Source organism: Phyllostomus discolor, chromosome 5, assembly GCF_004126475.2.
Source record: "Phyllostomus discolor isolate MPI-MPIP mPhyDis1 chromosome 5, mPhyDis1.pri.v3, whole genome shotgun sequence".
NCBI lineage: Eukaryota > Metazoa > Chordata > Mammalia > Chiroptera > Phyllostomidae > Phyllostomus > Phyllostomus discolor.
In genome coordinates this window covers 2,085,921-2,102,007 of record NC_040907.2, presented here as the reverse complement: position 1 = coordinate 2,102,007, position 16,087 = coordinate 2,085,921, and positions in this window count along the sequence as shown.

Below are 16,087 nucleotides of genomic sequence, written 5' to 3'. Positions count from 1 at the left end.
GTGTCTCTAGCCTCCAGTCGGAGCCCCGCGCCGAGGGGGCGGCGCGGTCCGGGAGTGCGGGGGGAGGCGGTGACTCGAGAGGACGCGGGTCCTCTCCGCGCGCCGCCGGGCCAGGGGGGCTCTGCCTGCGCTCCGTCGCCGGTCGGCACAACCCAAGTTGGCCGGGGGCTCCGTCTGAGCTCTTGCTCTGCAGACGGCCGTGGCGCTGGAGGCGGGCAGGAGGCGGGCACGGGATGCGCGCGGGGCGAGGGCGCCGTGGAGCGCGGGGCGTGGGGACGCGCGGCGGCGGCGGCGCGGCGCCGAGGAGGCGCGCGGGGATCCCGGGGCCCCGCTGCCCGCGCCCACCGCGCCCGCCGCAGAGCCGCCTCCCTCCGCGCGTCTGTCTCTCCGCGCACTTGCCCCCGCCTCCCGGAGCGGGTCCCAACTCCGCCCGCCTGGCCCGGCTCACGTCACCCGCTTCCCCGCCCCTCGAACTGGAGCTCGAGCCCCCTGTCCGGCCCCGGCTGCCGTTCTCCGCCCCACCTCGCGGGGGCCCGACTCGCCGCGCGAGGCTCTGCCCGGCCCGGGCAACACCAGGCGGGCCCCAGCAGCCCCTTGCTCAGCCCCAGCTGGTCCGGGTCTCCACCTCGGGAAAGGCCCGAGAGAGGCCGTGGGATCCGATTGGACCGCCGGGCGCCTCCGACTGGTGTTGCCACGGCAACCAGATGGCTTGCGAGGCAGTTCGAAGTTCCTACTCGGTTGCCGGTGCGTCCAGTGGACCGGGCGAGCTGCTTTGGGGAAGGGGCGTTTCCGCGGGAGCACTTCGGGGACGCATGCAGAGGGGCTGATCGAAAAGTTCCTCCAGATGGAGCTGCGCGAGGGTCCACGCGGCAGCGCGTGGGAGGCGGGAGGATCCGCTCCTAGGATTCCTTCTCTTCCCGGCGCCTGGGCCGCTGCCCGGGCCTCCGTCTCCGGCTCTGATGGAAGAAGTTCCCGGCCAGAGTGAAGCACCTTCTAACCCCCGCCCAGCCCAGCCCGGCCAGGCCCGACTCCCCAAGCGTCAGCAGGCCCCCACTGAGTGCCAGGCAGCCCCTGCTCGCCCACCTGCTTCTAGGCCAGGCCCTGACTTGGAAGGGGACGGCTGGAGAGTTCCAGGGCTCGGCCTTCCAGGGTTCACGCCCCCCGCCGTGGTTAGCTCCACTTCCTCCTGGTCCGGAGACTTCCTGGGGTCACCTGGTCAGGCCGCACTTTTGCAAGACAGCGACCAGCGGAGGAGAAGACGCCCGAGGGGAGCCCGGTTCCCTGGGAGAAGTGGCAGGACGCACCGTGGAGAGCCGGCCGGCTGACGTCTGGAGAAGCGTCAGACAGAGCCCTGCGTTCCGCCCTCGGCACCCCGCCCTCCAGAGAGGTGCACCCCGGGGCCTCAGAAACGGCGAGGCACAGCTCTGACCCAGCAGGTGTGGCGTGGGGCCCGGGGAGGGCGGGTGCCGCTAACTCACAGGCGGCCTGACCCCTGCAGGGGCTCCCCAGCTGGGCTCCGGAGCCACCACAGCAGCCCCCCGCGGGGAGGTGCGGCTGGTGCCTGGGGGAGCCAGCCCAGCAAGGCCTGCAGGCCCTTCCTCCCCCCGGGGGCCCCAGACCCTCGCAGAGCAGTGTCCGCTGCCCAGCCAGGAGGCCCGGCTGGCAACCTGCGTCCCCAGGAAGCCGGCAGAGGGAGGGGCGGGAGGCAGGCAAGTGTCGGGACCAAGGCCCCAGCCTTCACCCTGGCAGCCCCTGTCGGCTAAACCGTGGGGTCCCGGGTCTGTGCTTGACCTCTCTGACCCTCGGCTTCGCCTTCTGTGAAACGTTTTTACGTCCCCTGCCACACAGGGATTAAGAGAGGCAGCCCAGCACCAGGCTGGGTCAGCCCTTTGCCCGATCTTCCCGAAGGCCCCTCGGCCCCTCCCCGGGGGGCAGATCCGCAGGAAGAGAGGCAGGGGGGTCCTGGAACGTAGCGCTGGGCCCAGGATAGCCCGGAGAGCGGGGTGGCCGCACGGCTGCCCCCTAGCGGGACCAAGTGGGAGTGCTGCGCCCGGGAGACCCTCCCACAGCCCGAAGAACTCTGGAGGTGGCTGCACCGGGCAGGGCGGCCCGGCCCCCAGCCACTGTGCTCCACGGGCCCCTGGGGCAGCCCCGTGCCGGGCGGCAGACCCCCCCCCCCCACTCAGAGCGTTTTCACTGCACGCCCTAAAACGCACAGGAAGAGGAGGCGGAGGCCAATACGTTGGAATGCACTGTGGACATTTTAGCAGAACGACGTTCTGATGTGGCGATGCGTGTGTTCCTCTTACCACCGCATTAAGCAATCACTCCGCCGCACGGAAAAGTGCCGGAATGCGGGCGTGCAGATGCGCAGCGGTGACGCGCCAAGACGTCCGCCCTCTTGGCGCCGGGGAAAGGGGACGTGGGACAGCGGCAGGCGGAGCCACCGCGGCCGTCTGCTGCGGGCATGGTTACCGGAAGGGAACGTGAGTGAGCCTGCAGTTCGAGTTCAAGGACACAGAGATGCCCCCACCCAAGTGTGAAGACCCTTTGAAGTCTATCCACATACCTGGGGGGCCCTGCCCCCCAGGGGTGAAGCCAGGGCTACCCAGAGAGTCGAGAGGAGCGTCTTCTGAGAGCAGACCCAGGGCTGAGCTGTGACAGAGCCGGGAGGGTCTCGGGCGCCCCCATGCTCCCCAAGTGTGTGCAGGCCTCTGTCCTGTGCCGAGAGGGGCCCCCGCGCCCCGGCCGGCGCATGTGGTCTCAGAGCAGGCACGCGGTGCGTTTCTCTGGGCCCGGAGCACCGGGAACTCCAGGCCAGGCCCTGCACGGAGAGCGCCTCCTGTTACTGCATCGTTATTTTCGGCCGCGACGAGAATGTTGTCATTTGCTGCGTGCTGAAACAAGATGAAGCCACGGCCTACGTTTCCCCGGCGCTGTGACTGCTTTCCTGGACTCGGACGGACGGCGGCTCGGGTGTGGGGCCGGTTCGCTTTCCTTCTCTCCTGGGAACTGAGAGGGTGAGCGCATCACTTAGGAGGCAGCATGCACGCGGCTCACACACACACACACACGCACACACGCCCACACACACACGCAGCTGCAGCAGGTGCCGGAGGGAAGCTTTCAGATGTGCCCGCTGTGGGAAGATCGCCAGGTCCCCAGCCACCTCCTGCCCTGCCCGCCTGTTGCCCCCAACCCCTGGGAGAGACCTGGGCTGCCCTGGGACAGGGGTACCCCGGGCCTCTCCGAGCCCCTCCCCTCGCCCCACCCCCGCTTCCCAACCTCGCGGCTGTCTGACCCTGCAGGCTCCCTCTTTGAAGCCAGTGCCCCAGTGGCCTCCCTGACCCGGTGACGATGGCCACGTCCCTTCCCAAGCCAGACGGACCTGCCATTGTTCATTCTCCTCCCGGGGAGGCCGCTGTGTCGTAAGCGTGACATTTGACTAAGTAGCTGCGTTTGTGGTTCTGAGTGAGCGGGAAAGGGCTGATTAAAACCATCGCATGCCCCTTTCAAGCAGCTGCAGTGGGGTCTTCCCTGCCCGCCCCTGCCTCACCTACCTGCACCCTCCCTCACCCCCAGGAACACTTGCGGGTGGCGAGGGGGGAGGGGGCGGGGCAGGGACTCGGGTCACTTTTCCTCCCTTCTCCCAGGAGGCCGAGCGCCCGGAGGCTGGAGTTTCTGCCCTGCATCTGAGCCACTCCCAGGAGAGGCTGCCCAGGTCTGCACACCGCACCCCGCCCCTGCCCCAGGCCGAGTGCCAGGGTCGGGCTGCTGGGTCAGAGGCCAGAGGGAGAAGCCGAGAAGCCCCTCAAACACACAGAGGCACATGACTCACAGGACACTCATGCCCCCAGCCCAGGGCCGGCTGGAGACAGGGCTGGGTCTCTCCTGCCGCTCACGCACACGCGTGTTCAGAGAGAGGAAGGCGGTCCTGGCTTGCTCAGGGCGGGTGGTGGCAAGGGGCTGCCCAAGCACTCAGCCCGGCCTGGCATGAAGGAAAACCCTCACTCCAAGGTGCTTCGGGAGTCTCTGAGATGATAGGTCTTCCTCTTCTACATAGATGGGAGAAGTAAGGGCTCATTTGCATTGCAAATTAGAGTGGCACCTGTTGAACCCGCCCCTTGGCATGGAGGGTCCGGGTCCGGGGTCTGGGTGTGAAGCTGGAGAGAAGTCAGTGGGTGGGCAGGCAGACCTGCAGGGAAGCGGGTCAGGGGCTGGGCCGGCCTGGGGGGCTGGGGGGGCGCCTCAGGCCCAGGCAAGTCCCTACCTTCTGTCCTAACTGTGGCTGGGCCAGCCTGAGGCTGTGTCCTGCCCTGAGGCTCCCCTCCAGGGCGGCGGTATTATCGTTAAGCTGAGCTGGGGAGCGATGGGTGGGTTAGCCTGCTGCGGGGCAGGTGGGGCGGGGGGCAACTGTGGAGGGGGGCAACCAGGGCAAAGAGCAGGGACAAGGTGAGTAACTGGGGAAAGACGTGAGAACGTTCCCTTCCTCCCTCAGCTTCCGGCAGACTCTGCCTGCGGGGAGGAGAGGGCACAGGAAGGGGTACCTGGGCCGATTTCTGAGGTGCCAAGCACGAGGAGGGAGAGCAGGGGCAGAGGGGGCAGACCCTGGGCTGCACATGGGGGTACGCAAGGGGCTAAGACAGGAGGGTGACTGGCAGCAGAGGGCCTGACTCCAGCCAGCCGGAGAGGGGAGAGGGTGCCCCAACTTGCTGCCACGCCCAGAGGGTGTTCAGAACGTCCCGGTGGGTGAGGCCGGGGGCACCCGCGTCCACCTGCAGAAGCAGCTCAGGAAAGGGGGACCCCGCCGGGAGGGTGGCTGCCGCTGGCTGGTCGGAGACCCTTGGCTCCGGGCCGAAAAGACAGACGTGGCCACAGCGAGTCTCCACAGTCGGCGTCTCTTCCACGTCCACGTGGAAACCACGTGGGTCCACTCAGGCCGGAGTGTGTCCTCTCCGCAGACCAGGACCAGAGCTTGGCGGCCGGCCCGGCCGCGCCCAAGTGCTCCCTCGTGCTCACCAGCCCCTGAGCCACCCGGGTTCCGGGACCCGACCCCAAAGAATGACTGCACCTGGACACCCCCGTCCTGGGGCCCAGGGACCGGGGTCCTGGCAGAGCCTCACCCCGCAGCCCCTAGAGTCCTTCTGGGAAGGAGCCCGTGGACGTCCACGCACATTTCCCCGGCCCAAGCGAGCGACGGAGCCGGGCGGACCCCCGGGGGCGGGAAGCACAGACCTCACACGGGGAGGGGCCCGGGACACCTCGGACACTCACATCGTCTTCCACGTCTGCCAGCAGTGTCAGCGGTTCGAGAAGGTCGTTCACGTCTGTGCTCCCCGGGCCCCTGACCTTGGCAATACTGGAGCTGGCTCACAGGAGGGAGGGGTGCTTTCTGCCACGTGTTCGGAGTTTGTGCGACTGTCTCTGTCCCTGAACGCTGGGCAGGTCCCCGAACCCCAAGGTCGGGATGACTCTGAACTAGACCTCATCACTGGTCCACTCCGACTGGGTGGCGGGGCTCACTGGCTCGCCCCTGATTAAAAAGACGGTCGATGATGGGTCTTTGGGGGCTGCCCTTCTGTCCAGAGGGGAGAGCTGTGATTAGTCGAAAAAAGTATCCCCAGCATCATCACTGTCACCACCACCACCACCATCACCATTGCCACCATCATCACCATCACCTTCATCATCATCCCTATCTTCGCCATCACCATCACCTTCATCATCACCACTACCTTCATCACCACCACCTTCATCATCATCACTATCTTCGCCATCACCATCACCTTCATTATCATCACTATCTTCATCACCATCACCACCATCACCTTCATTATCATCATCACCTTCATCATCACTACCTTCATGGTCATCATCACTATCATCATCACCCTCATCATCATCACCATCATCATCATCCCTATCTTCACCATCACTACCACCATCACCTTCATTATCATCACCTTCATCGTCATCACTATCATCATCATCATCATCATCACTATCTTCATCATCATCATCATTTTGGAGAGTTTGGCTGGAGCTCAGGACGGAAGGAGAAATGCATTCCGACCACACCAGAGAGCAGCGGCCTGTCGCCCCGCCCCCAGCCAGACCCCACCCCAGCCAGGCCCCGCCCCCAGCCAGGCCCCACCCCAGCCAGGCCCCACCCCCAGCCCAGCCCAATCCAGCCCGCCAGACCCCGTCTCCCCAGCAGCAGCTTGGGTGGCATCTTGACAGCTCACAGCCGATCTAGAGGGTAATTGAGCAGAAAAGCCACTTCCTCCAACTGCGTCTTCCTCGAGCTGTTATCCTTGGGCTCAAAGAGGCTTCCGGAATGCGCCATGTGCGGGGGGACGTGTCACTTCCCGAGCGCCCTGCTGCGGGGCACACGCCCGGCTGGCTCACAGTGTGGCCTGAACCCCCCGTCCCAGTCTGCGAGCCTCAGCCACCGGATGACGTTCACGTTCGCGGCCCCACCGGGGCTCTGCAGCGACGCCGAGCGGCGGCGGGCAGCACTGCCCAGCCCGGACCTGGTGCTTCAGACGCTGCCCTGCAGCTCGGGCAGGGCAGAGGGGCCCGGCCGCAGCCCGGAGCCAGGTGGCCGGCCGTTCCGGGCGAGAGGGCCTGCAGCCAGCCCGGGAGGGGTGCGGCCGTCTCCGGCTAGAGCGAGGGAGTTTCAACCCGGTGACGCTCAGTGTGGCTGCTGCAGGGCAGGCCCTATCACACACATGCGTGCAGAGGTCAAGGCACCTGCCCAAGGTCACCCAGTGGGGAAAGGGTGCCTCGGTGACCCAGGGTTCCTTCTGGACGACGCAGGGAGGACGCTGGAGAAAGCTGCTTCTCACCCCAGTCCACGCCCACTTTCTGAGTGTGTTGAGAACAGGACCCCTGGACAACCCCCTATGTTCACGGCAGCCACACCTGAACTCTGCCAACAGCTGTCCTGAACCATTTTTGTCCACGGACAGTACAGCTCGTCCTTGTCTAATGGACGCTGGCCCTTCATCTTACCTTTGAACTTGCACTTCTGTGAGGTGCTCAGCTTCGTTTAGTCCTCTGGGGAGCGTGGCTGTTGTTGTTACGCACTGCCTGCTGGCCACCTGCTGGCCAGTCTCCCTCCCCTCCTTCCCAGCAGAGCTTTACCTGTGGTACCTGTACCTGTCCCAAAGTTCACACAGTCCAGCCCCATTGTCCCTAGCATGGCCTGTGACGCAGTTCTGGCCAACAAGTTGTAAGCAGAAATGGCTTGATGGGACTTCCAGCAAGTTCTTCAGGCAGGGTGGACCCTTCAGCACACACCTTTTGCCTTCCTTTGTGCCCTTATTCCTTGCCTGGAATGCAGGTGGGATGCAGGAGACGGAGCAGCCACGTTGTGACCATGAGGCGCTGGGTATGAGGGGGGAAGCCGTGTGCCAAGAACGCCAGAGCAAAGTGTAGACGTGGTCAGGAGGCATCATGGGCGTCTCCATGGACCACAAATTACCTGCCTACCTGCAGACTCCCCATTAGGCGAGAAAGATATATCTCTCACTAACGCAAGCTACACCTTATTCCCGTTTTCCCCACCTCCCAGCCAAGGTGAGCCTGGCTGGACGAGACGTCACCTGCTCCCCTGCAAGGCTGGTGCAGCTCCGGTTGGGCCTTCGTTCATCCCTACAAGGGCCCCAGCCTCCTAGGGAGGAATGTTCCACCCCCAGGAAATGTTCCAGTCAGAGGGAAGACTGAGAAAATCCTAAATCAAAACCCTGAATGGAAATGGAACACGTGGGTTTATGTGGCATCCTCCTGTTATCCTCCGTACACCCGGTTCTACGGCCGTTCCACCCAGGCTCAGTGTCGTGTCTCTGGCTGTGCTCCTCCTCGGGGCGGGCGGGGGAGCTAAGGAACTCCCGGTCCCCGTGGGGTTCCAGTGTTTCCAGAAACGGTGCCGAGCGAGGAGGCAACAGCGGCTGCCACTCTGGGTTTGATGTCTGACACTGCGGCTCCCTTTGTAGTCGGAGCCAGCGGAAGGCTCCAGGGAGGGCAGCCGGGGCGCGTGGTGTCCGCAGCAGGTGTTCGGAAGCCGCAGCCAGCCCCGGCGCCCGGATGAGCTATATATAGCCTCCCAGGTCCCGAAACTCCCCGGTCCCTGTGCGGGGTGTTTTCTGAGGGGCAGGGCACCTCCCTCCCTCCCTCCCTCCCTCCCCCAGGGAGAGAGTCAGCGAGGGTGTTGGCAGCCCACGCAGGGAGGCTGGTGGCGGTCAGAGGGACCCGGTTTCCATCGGCCCCTTTTCGGAATCACACAGTTTGAGTCCTGCCCCGCCACTAACCAGTGGCGGCACGGTCTCGGAGCTGTCGCACCTCCTGGACCGTGGTCTCGCAGCTTGAAAACGGGACAGCATGGACCAGTGTGACCCCAACACACTCAGCATAAAATAAGTTCATTTCGAACATTTTTAAAGGGAGGAGAGGACGCGGGGGAGGGCGGACTCGCCTCGGGGAGCATGGGGCAAGCCGGCCCGTGAGGTGGTCATTGGAGTCACCGAGGTCGCTGCTCGGGGACCCGCGGACCGTGACCCTGACCTGCATCTGAGCAGGGACACCCGCCCCTGGCGCACGCCTCACGCAACACGCCAGCACCGAGCACCATCCTAGGGGCTTGCACAAGTGCCACACGCCTGACCACTGCCCCCCATGGACTCACAGGCCAGAGGCCCACGGAGACAGTGGGTGGACGCACAGGACACGAATGTGGACTGGCCCATCGAGGCCTGTCTGATAGCCACTGGCCGGCGGTCGTCCACGGCACCATCCCCCGGGGCTGCTCTTCTCCGTGGGCTGCAGCGTGTGGGGGCTGGACACCCGGAGACGGAGGCCCAGCCTGCCCGCCCACAGAGCCCACGCCCTGTGACCTGCCGGGAGGTGGCCGGGTGTGGGGCCCAGGAGGCGCTCCACGGGGTGATGCCGCAGGGGAGCCGACGCCGGTCCACCCGTGTCCACGGAGGCAGCAGCGTATTCCGCCGCGGGGATGGGGGCCCGCCACAGCGGGCAAGGACCTGCGTAACCCTGCCTGGACGCGAGGCAGCCTGGGCCTCTGAGCCCCCCGGCGGGAGGGTCGTGAGGGGTCGTCTGGGCTCGCGTCCACCAGGCAGAGCGGTCTGGGGTCCGCCCCTCCACCCCTCTCCGGCACACACGCACGACGAGAGGCCGCGGCGGGCTGAGTGACTGTCCTTTCCTCGTTCCGGTTCCTGGGTTGGGGGGCGGGCTCATGCAGTGCCTTACGCTAGTGCGAAGAGAGAAATAATGAAGGTCACCAGTAACCATGACCGCGGTAATAACGAAGGAAGGCTGTGGGCGGGTGTCGGGTCTCGGCGGGCAGGGGGACTCGGCACCGCCACCAGAGCCCGGCCTGCAGAGAAGGTTCCGGATCCCTTGTTCGCGCTGAGCTGTCCCGTGGGGCCCCGTCGACAAGGCGTTCCAGACGGGGACCCAGGTGGGGTCCTTGCCTCATCCTCTGCCCACCAGAAGATTCCTGAAGGCCCTGCCCGCCCCCCGCAGCCTCCAGCCACCCCCTCGGCCCAAATGACCACCTCGGTGCTTCCCGGCGTCTTCAGACGGCAGGCACACCCCGCTGCCGCCGCTGCACCAGGGACCGCACCTCCTGGGGCGGCCGGGCCGCACCCCGTTGCAGAATCCACCTGCTCTGTCCTTGAAGGGCCCTGTCTCTTCCTTCCTCGTTTCAGCGGCTCTGACCCATGAGCATGAGGGGAACCCCAGGGCTATTTGCCTGGGGCCCACAGGACAGTCCCAGTGCCCACCCCCCCAGCCCAGACGGTGCAGGGACAACCCTCAGGGGGCTTGGCACGGAAGGGCCTGCTCCGGTCTCCCTTTCCCACGGCGCGAGGGCCCAAGGGCGCCTCCTGGCCGGAGGTCGCTGCGCGGCTCCAGAGGCTGAGCCTTCTCTCCTGGCCCAGGTCCCACGTGTCTCCCCCCGGCCGGCAGGGCGAGTCGCCAATGCACATCTTGTGATTTCACCCACGGGCGCCGCCTGCCCGGCAGCAGCGTCCCCAGTGACCGGGCGAGCGCGTCCTACTGGACGGGGCTGGGGATCCGCACCCCCCCCCCTCCGCCCCACCGGGGGATTGCTGACACCCTTGTCTGAGGCTCTGGCAGACCCGGCCTCGGCCAGGGACTTCCCCGTATGTGGGACGGAACAGACGCCGCGGCCTCCCAGGGGCGGAGCGGGAGGGACTGGTGGCCCCCAGCTGCCGTGGAACATGTCCCGGATTCCGGCTCGCTGACGTCCCCGGCCGTCCCGGGGGCTCCTGCCGTGTGGCACTAAAAGCCCCTTTCCTGGGGCTTCCAGGGGCCTGGGGGCAGCAGGAGGAAACCCCCGAGGGGCCCGGGGTTCGCGTGAGCCGCTCCCCTGGCCTGGTGCTGCTCCTGCTGGTGGGAGGGGTGTGGACCGGGTTGGAGCGAGAGTCAGAGGGAACTCATTAGCCCCTCCCCTCCCCGAACCGCAAAGCTCGGGGTGCAGAAAGAGACCCGTGGCATCGTGACTGTTACTAGCACCCTCCGGTCCTCGGGGCTGCAGCCTTTCATCCGGGATTTCAAAGCGGGCCGGTTTACCAGGAGACGGGGACTCGTTTGCGCAGGGAGAGGCGGCCTCTGGAAACGGAGCTCCCAGAGTCTGGACGGAAAAGCACCGACCGCTCCCCGGCACGCGCAGTCGAACCAGGAGGTCCCGGGAGCGGGCGTGTCTGCCTGCCCAGTGGGGTCCAGACCCTGGTGTCTGAGGAAAGGGTCTCCCACACTGCAGGAGGCAGCAGCTCTGGCATCTGAGCTCCTGGAATTCTCTGCACCCACCTCTGTCCCCCTCATGCCTGTGCCACCCCCTCCGCCTGGAGCCTTGGCACCAAGGAGAGGGCGGGGCAAACCAGGCCTCCATGCACCGGAGAAGCACGGCCAAGGCGCAGGCTGTGGCCAGGGTTCGAACCCTGGCTTTGCATTGGGCAAACCCTCGGCTGTGTGTCCTTGGGCAAGTTACTCACCCTCTCTGAGCTTCTGTCAAATGATGCCAGTCACAGTTTCTACCTCCTGGAGGCCTCTAAATATTCTATGCGCCATCCTATGTCCAGCGCTTGGAACAGAGTTTGGTGCATAGTAGGTACTCAGTAAATTATGGCAGAGTGAAAGAGGGCGGTGGCGATGCCCCTCCTGGCCTCCGGCCCTTCAGGGAGACTGTGGGACATGGGACGGCCTCGGGGGGCTGTCCGGGGGCGTCTCCGGTGAAAGAAAGAGTTTGGCCGCTGCCCGCAGCTTCTGGGCGGTCACCTGTCACCCTGAAAAGAGGGCCTGAGTGTAGGGCGTGGCTGGTCACCCCAGGGAGACCAGTCCTGTGACTTAGGGTGGGGCTTGGGTCATCAATCTCAACCGCCCGAGTGGCTGAGATCAACTTCATGGGCAACCAGCCAATCAATAATCAATCGGCATCAGTCAACCCAAACTGCCTCCCTAACGGGGCCCTGGCGGCATGCCAGACCCCGGGCTCAGGTGAGCTTGCCTGGCCAGTGACACGAGACCTGGGTCTTCACACCTCAGTGCCGGAGGGGGCATGTCCTGACCCCAGGGGGGGAGGTGACCCCAGGGGGAGAGGTCACCAGAAACTTCTCCGTGGAGCCAACCCAGCCCACGCCCCAGCGCCCCTGCCCCCGGCTGGTCCCAACCTGGGTCCCCACCTGTGACTCGCTGTGCCTGTGATCGAACTGCTTCCACAGGCTTTCTGGGGTCTTCCTAGAGAGTTATGAGGCCTGACTGTGGTTCCACCCCCCCCACTGGTGTCTGTGTCAGAAGTGACAGTGGCCCTTCGTGGAGACTGAGACCCTCTGACCCGGGCAGCCCGGCTCACTCGGGTTACCGCTCCCAAATTCGGGAGGCTGCACCCCTCCAGGAGGGGCAGCCAGCATTTACCTGAACCCCGGCACCAGCCTCCCCCGTGCTCCGCATCCCCGGGGGGGCCCCGACACCTGGGTCCACGTTCCAGCTCGTTGTCACGGCCAGGGCTCTGCCTTTCTCTCCAAGACACACGAACTTGGAAACCCGCTCCAGCGGCTGACCCCCTCGGGAATGCAAATCGGTGTGATTCCAGTCGATGCCCGCAGCTCTGAGCGTGAGAAATGCCAAGTCCCCGCCGTGCGGAGAGCAAGCGAGAGCGCGCCCGGCTGAGAGAGAAAACCTGTGGGCGGGAGGGCCTTCCTGGAGCGCACACCTGACTCGGGTCCGGGTGGGGCCCGAGGGGGGAGCGGTGGCCACGGAGGGCGGTGACAGTGCCTCCTTGCCCCGGCGGCTCAGTCCGGGGTGGTGTGAGAAGGGCCGCCCGGCCCCGCAGGTGGCCAGGGCATGTCTCCGCTGCCTCCAGGTCGCAAGTGCCTGTCTCCGGAGGCCCCGCCCTGCCTTCTTCCCTTTCCTCCTCATCCTCCAATCTCCTGTCCTTCCTCCCGCTTCTCCTCCAAGCCCAAGGCACGACGGGTGCTCGCAGGGCCTGCGACTCCCCTGCCGTCCCCCCACCCCGAGCGATGCCCTGGGCGGCCGCACCCCTAGGGGAAGGCGTTGGGAGGGGGGCCTCTGGGAGGTGCCGAGGGTGGGCCCTCGCGAACGGGAGTGGTGCCCCTAGAAGAAGATACAGGAGAGATCGTCTCCCTCTGACACACGAGGACGGTGAGGACCCCGCCATCCGCAGGGGGGAGGGTCCTCCCTGGACACCCCCCCTCCCACCCCGACCCCTTGACCCCGACTGCCCAGAGCACTGACCCGCATGCCTGCTGCCCAAGTCTCGGTCTGTGGCAGTGGTGAAGGTGTCGAGGCTACTGAGGCCGGCGCCCCCACGGGGTCCCTGCAGAGACCACCGGCCCCCTCCCGATGGCCTGCTTCTGCCCCCAGCCTGGCCTCCGTCCCCCGCCCCACCTCTCTGCCTCTGGCCCGGCCTCTGTCCGGGGCATCGGAGCGGGCAGCCCGCCCATCACACCTGCACACGGAAAGTTACGGGCGGGAGGTGGGAGCGCAGAGGATCGCTTCCAGGATCTGTCACCGCTGCCGGGGGGGCGGGGGCCCTCTCCTCCCCCGCGTGTCACGGCCCATCTTCAAATGTCACATTTAAACGGTGAAGCGATGAACTGTTTGACTTCCTCCAGCAGCTGACAATTCCACCGAATGAGACTTTAATCTAAAGTGGCACGATAAACCCTTCCCCGCTGCCTCAACACCCGGCGAGGAGGCTTGGAAGCAGCCTCGGGGGCTGGGGGCCCCACAGACTGGGAGGCTCCCTGCTCGGGGTCCAGGTCCACTCGGGCCCCGGGCCCATTTCTGCAGAGCGTGCGACGACCCCCGACCTGCGACCTTGGCTAGGCTCCCCGCACCCCGCGCACCCCACGCATCCCAGCTACGTCTCACGTTGCAATGTTGCAAACTCCCCAATCAGTGTCTGGGGTGCAGAGCTGCTCTGGGGGAGCTTCCTATGCCCACACAGGGGGTGGGAAGGCCCAGCCTGTCCCCTAGCGTAGACAGCCATGGCACCCTGACTCCCCTGAGGACCTGCCTCCTGTCCCCACAGAGGAAGCCCCAGGTGGATCGGCCCCCAGGCAGGTTCTGCTCACCTGCAGGACGCCAGAGCGGGGCTGCCCAGGGCCTGCCGGCCCGGCGGGAGACGCGAGGCTGCAGATGCCGCATCCCTCCAGCCTCCCCTCGCCGCCCGCCCGTCCCAGCCGAAAGAGCCGGCTCCTCCATGCCTCCGGCAGTTCCCGGGGGAGCGGAAGTGCTGGGTTTGCACCTGCCCGTCTCTGCCTCCCGGGGGCGGGGGCCGGTCCCAGGTCTCCTCCACACCCTCCGTGCCCACGGCGCCAGGCTCTCCGCACGCCTCCCCCCGCCCACTGTCCCCGCCTCTGCCACTCCTCACCGTGGCCTTGGCTCACAGAGCCTGCTGTCTGTCACCCCCACACCCAGCCAGGCTCCCCTCCACTCCGCCCCCACCTAGCACAGCACAGGTGTGTCTCTCACTCGGGGGGCTGCCCTGGCGGGGCGGGGGACCACAGGAAGGACCCGGCCCTGCGCAGACCCGGCACGCTCTCCGAGTTCTGCCCTCTCCTTATGTTATCCACCCTGTTGCCCCCGCATGGGGGTTGTGGCTCAGGTCCCACTGATGTCTCTCAACACACGCCTGCACGCACAGCATCCAGGAACAGGCGTGTGCGGTCCGCCTTTGCCCGGTAGGAGGACGGCACCAGCCAGGCCACGGCACGACTTTGGGGAGGTGGGAGCCCCCAGAGGAAAGGCCCAAAGCAGCTTGATGGCCTCCCCAGGGGCTGAGCCCTGTGGCCACCCCCAGGCCCACCCAGCTTGCCCGGGTGCGGAAAGGCGCTCCATAAAAGCAGAATCGGGAAGGGGTGGGGGCAGCTCCAGGAAGGCGCCCAGGTGTTAGCTCCTTACAGACCCAACGGCTCCAGGGCTGTGTGCCCCCCTGTCGCCCGAGTGCCCAGAACTAAAGCCCCATCATTGACTGCGATAGATCTGTCCGGGAGGACTCCCTGCCGGTGACCCGGACACACCGCCCTGAGCGGCTTCAGCGGGTGTCTGTGCCCACGGCTGGGGGGCACTGATCGTGGTCCCGGTGAGTGATGGCGACACCCCGGGGGCGGCGCTCTGGGGAGGGGACGGGGACGCAGCTGTCCCCAGGGCAGCAGAGGGTCTCGAACACAGTCCAGCCCCAGCCGGGGCTCCGGCTCCGACGGCCTTCTGTACGGTCGCTGGGCGGCAAGGGCAGGAGGAAGGCCGGCCCGCACCTCCCAACTCCCTCCAGTCCCCGGCTCTGCCCCAGCGAGTGGCGACCAGAGCTGGGTCTCAGGGGGGCGGCATGAGAGGAGTGAGCGGTGACACCGGTCCCTGGGGAGGACCGAGGGCTGTGTGCAAAGGGCAGGGGCTGCCCCAGCCTGGGCAGCCTCCGCGTATCCAAGTCAGGGAGAGTGGCGGTGTCTGGCGGGGACCCTCGTCCTGGTTCGGAGGTGGCCGACTTCTCGCCATGTCCTCGTGCGGTAGAAGGGGTGCGGGAGCACTCGGGGGTCTCCCCTAGAAGAACACTCACCCCATTCCCATGGCTCCACCTCCTGGCCTCTCCACCGCCCAGGGCCCCTCCCCTCCTAATGCCATTCCACTGGGGGCTTCAGCATAAGATTCAGGGGACACTGACATTCTGTCCATAACAATGACCTCAGTCCCAGTCTACCCCAGTCGCCGGGCACCTCGGTGAACATTGGGGCCAGAATTCCCACGTTCCAGCCCAGCGTGACGGTGGCATTTGCGTTAAGAGAGGCCCCTGGCTTCAGGGCCGACTGCACCTGCCAGGTCACGAGGCTCGTGCCGCGAGTCATCTCCAGCCTGCGTGCGGCTGGAGCAGAGAGATCGCCGACGAAGACCACACGGCCTGGCTTCCAATGCTCGTCAGACTCCTTCGTCCCACCAGGGACAGCCCTCGGGCCGGCTCAGACCTGAGCTGCAGGTGCGGCCAGCCGTGCAGGGGCCCGGGCCACCACCGGGAGACCCCCACGCCACCAGTGGTGGTCAGTGGGATCGGTGGGAGGTAGCACGCCCGGCACCGGGCGTGTGAACCCTGAGGAGGACACAGGCACGCAGCCAGCCCCGGGACGTGCAGGTGGGGCTCCGGCCGCAGGGGGACCCTTCCCCCGCTGTGGGCCTCCGTGCACAGCCACGGGTTTATTTCACTGCTTGTTAATGCTTCCTTAAACTTTCTAATAAGCTCTTCCGGAAGCAATGAGCTAAAATAATGAAAGTACACATTTAATAAAAAAAGCAATTACTGAGCTTCCGTCGGTCACTGCAGTCCTGCCGAGGCTGCAGCTTCCTCGGTGAGCTCCTTCACATCCCCGCCCCCTTCCGTGGGCCCCAGCGAGGACCCGGACGGCGCGTCCATGCTCACCGTGCGTCCTTTCAAGAAGACTTTGTCCAAAGATGAGACGTTCCCACCCGTCGCTCCGGAAGGCACGGTTTCTCGTTCAGGTTCAAACGCTGTTCTTCCGAATGCAGTTCACGGGACTCG